Genomic DNA, 5,202 nt, shown 5'->3' with positions numbered 1-5,202 from the left:
TAATTAAATTATTTATTTACTTATTTATAACATTTAGTTATATTCAATTATTTAATTAGTCCATTTTAAAATTTAAATAAATAATATTTTATGACATAATCTCTATTATATTGTGGCGATGATGGATAAAGATGATGGATGTCTATTTATGGGTAGATCATTTTTCCTATGTTAAAAGAAACAAATTCTTAGGATGAAGCAAACTTAATGAAGTTTGAAACTTAAACTTTGTATGGCTATAAATAAGCATGAACTGAAGCAAAAGGACCATACACAGCAACAGTAAAAATACTCTTCCCTCTTTCATATACAATTTCGTTTCTTTCTATTTCTCTCTTTAAGTTCTTAAGTTGCAATATATATAATACGAGTAAATAGATAAGTTACTTCTATTATTATAGTGAGCTAATTATATTAGTGAATATCAATACTAGAGTCTTTTATTTATACTTCTTTATTTTATATTTAAGTTTAATTACTCTATTGGTCCTTATAATTTCGCAAAATTTTTAATTAGGTCCTATACTTTTTTTTCCTTTTAATTGATTCCTTGCACCAAAATTTTTTTTAATTGAGTCCCTATACTTTTTTTCTTTTATTTGAGTCCTTGCACCAATTTTTTTCTCTAGTTGGGTCTCTATACAATTAAGCCAATTACTACCAAAAAAGACCTAATTGAAAAAAAAATTTAGTATAGGGATTCAATTAAAAGGAAAAAAGTATAGGGACCTAATTAAAAATTTTGCGACACTATAGGGACCAACAGAATAATTAAACCTTATATTTATTATATCTTTCTTATTTATTTATTTTACAACACGTTATCAGCACGAGACTCTGATAAAATTTTAGGAAGACTCGGGTAATAAATTTTTATTATGTCGAAACTCTCTCATCTTGAATTTAATGCTCTTGATATATCTGGAAATAACTATTTATCATGAATATTAGATGCTGAAATCCATCTTGATTCAATGGATTTTGGAGATACCATTAAGGCTGAAAATAATATATTCCAGAAGGATAAAGCCAAATTCATGATTTTCCTTCGTCGTCATCTTGAGAAGGATTGAAAAATGAATATCTCACATTAAAAGATCCTGCAGATCTGTGGAAAGACCTTGAAAAAAGGTACAATCATAAAAAAACGGTGATACTTCCTCAAACCCGATATGAATAGACGCACTTGCGTCTATAGGATTTTAAATCCATAAATGAACATAATTCAGCAATGTTTTGAATCACCTCACGAATAAAATTATGTGGGAAAAAGATAACTGATAATGATATGTTAGAGAAAACTTTCTTGACCTTTCATGCCTCGAATGTGCTCCTACAGCAGCAGTATCGAGAAAAAGGATTTAAAAAAAATATTCGGCGCGCCCAGCTGGCGCCGCCCAATTTTCTGAAGCAAATGCGGCAAATCATTATCCCAGAAGAGGTAAATGACAAGATTTTAGTAACAATAAAAATTATGGAAGGAAGAATAATTATGTTCATAAGAAAGGATCTCACTAGAAGTGGGATAAAAAAAGAAACAATGGGCAAAATAAATCAACAGATAATAAATATTTTCGTTGTGGTGGAAAGGGCCATTGGTTGCATACCTGTCGTACCCCAAGGCACCTAGTCGATCTTTATCAAGTATCTTTGAAAAAAGACGACAAAGAAAAGGAAACAAATTTTGTTTCAAATGATGCTGAAAATTACACCACTCATTATGATGTATCTAATTTTTTTTAGGATCCCAAAAGAAATATTGGTCATTTGATTAATGATGGAATAGTTTAATATGTGAGATTGTTGAGTATTCATGTAAAAAAAATGTAAGAAATTTATTGTTAAGTTTTAATTTTATGCATCTGATTTTTCAAATATGATGTATAATAAAATATTTATGAATTTCAAAATTATTAAATGTGCCAAGATAATAATAATAAAATTTTTAGTATATACTATACTTCTTAGAAAAATATTTTTAATTAAGAAAATAATTTTACTGTCCAAATATTTCTACTCATTTTATTATTATTATTTGTCTTTGAAGAAAATGGCAAGGACATATAATGAAGATGTATGCTTTGCGGATAGTGCAAGTTCGCACACCATTCTCAAAAGTGATATATATTTTACCCATCTTGTGCCAAAAGAAGAATTTGTTAATATTATTATTGGCTCAGGTAATGTGATAGAAGGCTCCGGAAGAGCTATAATTTTGTTTCTTGGAGGAACAAAATTCATAATAAATAATGCACTATTGTCTACTAAGTCTTTAAGGAACTTATTGAGTTTCAAAGATATTCGCCAAAATGGATATCATATTGAAACAATGAATGAGGAAAATATAAGTACTTATGTATCACAACTCATGATTTAAATAAAAAGGTTATATTAGAAAAGTTACCATCACTCTCATCTGGGTTATATTATACCAAAATTAGTGCAATTGAATCACATGCCATCGTAATCCAGAAGTTTACTAACCTAAATGAATTCATAACTTGGCATGATCGATTAGGTCATCCGGGAACAATTATGATGCGAAGAATTATTGAAAACTCCCATGGACATTCACTAAAGAACCAGAAAATTTTTAAATCTAGTGAATTTTGTTGTGCTACATGTTCTCAGGGAAAGTTAATTTTAAAGCCATCACTAGTAAAGATTGGATTTGAGTCCCCTAAATTCCTAGAAAGGATTCAAGGAGATATATATAGACCTATTCATCCACCATGTAGATCTTTTAGATATTTTATGATTCGAATAAATGCATTTTTAAGATGGTCACATGTGTGCTTGTTGTCTTCTCGCAACCTGGCGTTTGCGATATTACTTGCTCAAATTATTCGATCAAAAGCACATTTTCTAGAAAATTCAATCAAAGCAATTCGTCTTGATAATGCTGGTGAAATCACTTCACAAGTCTTTGATGCTTATTGTATGGCTAACGGAATAAGTGTTGAACATCGAGTAGCTCATGTTCACACACAAAATGGGTTATCAGAATCACTTATTAAACGCTTCCAATTAATTGCTAGACCCTTACTTATGAGAACAAATTTCCCAACCTCGGTTTGGAGGCATGCTATTTTACATGCCGCAGCACTTATTCGTTTGAGGCCAACGAGTTACCATCAGTTCTCTCCTATGCAATTAGCTTTTAGCCTGCACCCAAATGTTTCCCATTTAAGAATATTCGGGTGTGCGACATATATTCCTATTGCACCACCTTCTCGCACCAAAATGGGACCCAAAAAAATTAGGGATATATGTTGGATATAATTCTCCCTCCATAGTGAGGTATTTTGAGATACAAACTGGAGATGTATTTAAAGTCCGATTTGCAGATTGTCATTTTGATAAATCAAAATTTCCAACATTAAGGGAAAAGAATAAGCTTTTTGAAAAGGAATTTAATTGGAATGCATCATTCTTGATGCATTTAGATCCTCGATTAGGACAATGTGAACTAGAAGTTTAAAAGATTATACATTTGGAAAGAATAGCAAATGAATTGCCTGATGCATTTTTCGATACAAAGAGGATAACCAAATCTTACATACCAGCGGAAAATGCCCCAATTCAAATTGATGTCACAATAAGACAAGTGGCCATGGAACAAATTCACGCCAGAAGCGTGGTAGACCGGTTGGTTCCAAAGACAAAAATTCTCGAAAAAGAAAAGAGTTAAATACTATTCCTGTTGAAAAAGACGTAGTAAAGTCACCTGAAATTGTCCAAAAGTCTGACATAATTTTAACGCCAGAAGACGTTCAGGTACCTGAAAATTGTGAAAATAACGAAATCTCGATAAATTATATCTTTACAAGAGAAAAATGGGACCGAAATAAGACAATTGTCAATGAAATATTTGCATATAATGTGGCATTAAATATCATGCATGAAAGTAAGGATCTTGAGTCAAGAACAATCGAAGAATGTCGATAAAGGAGTTATTGGCCAAAATGGGAAGAAGCCATGAAGGCTGAGTTAGACTCATTTGCAAAACGTGAAGTCTTTTGACCTGTAGTCCGTACACTAGAAGATGTAAAACCTGTTGGATACAGATGGATATTTGTGAGAAAAACGAAATGAGAAAATGAAATTGTACGCTACAAAGCTCGACTTGTTGCCCAAGATTTTTCACAAATGCCCAATATAGATTATGAAAAAACATATTCCCTTGTAGTCAGGGACGGATGTATGTGTATGACCACTACGATTTGAAATTTTTTTAAGTAGTATATGATAATAATATTTATTTGCCCCCACTAAATTATTAAATTTGACCCCACAATAATTTTTTACTCAATTTTTGGTACTTCATAGTCAATTTAAAAATTTCATATTAAATGTCATTAGAATGATCAATTCTCAATTTAAATGAAATTTGTGTTTTTTCTTAGAAATCAACTCGAAAGAGTATTATTTATCTTTTTTTTATATTAGTTTTAATTTTTTTTTCTGTAACTACATTAATTGAAAGAATTTTTTCAACTATGAATCTCAATAAGAATTGACTTCTATTTGTATAAGAAGTAAATTTCTAAATAAGTATTTACTTATATATATGTAAAAGAAATACTACACATCCAGGTCTTTTTATGAACTAAGTCTAACCAAGTTAAATAATAAAACTTAAAATAATATTAGTCATAACTGATTTTTGTTGTCTTAGACAAATTTGATTGGACTTGGTTAACAAAAAAATATGAATATGTAGCATTATCCTATATAAAAAGACAGATATTTATAAGGGTAAAGTATATTTTTTGTCCCCAAAATTTGGCAAAAATTTTAAAAATACTCCTAAGTTTTATTTTATTTTAATTTTGTCCCAGAAGTTTTCGATTTGCATCAAATATACTCTCAGAGGCTAAATTTTCAAAAAATTTAAGACCAATATAACAATAATGCATGAAAATAATGCTTGATTTGCTTGTGTTGAGGGGTTGTTCTTATGAAATTGTTGTTGAATCGATCTTAAATTTTTTGAAAAATTAGCCGTCAGGGGTATATTTGATGCAAATCGAAAACTTATGGGACAAAATTGAAACAAAATAAAACTTAGGGATATTTTTAAAACTTTTGTCAAACTTTAAGGACAAAAAATGATTATAGGATAATGCTACATATTCATATTCATAAAATTTGTAAATGATTATTTTAGTGTTTTAATTTGTAAAATTAGATATAATAAAA

Source organism: Arachis ipaensis, chromosome B09 (assembly GCF_000816755.2).
Source record: "Arachis ipaensis cultivar K30076 chromosome B09, Araip1.1, whole genome shotgun sequence".
NCBI lineage: Eukaryota > Viridiplantae > Streptophyta > Magnoliopsida > Fabales > Fabaceae > Arachis > Arachis ipaensis.
Note: the sequence above shows the minus strand (reverse complement) of the source record.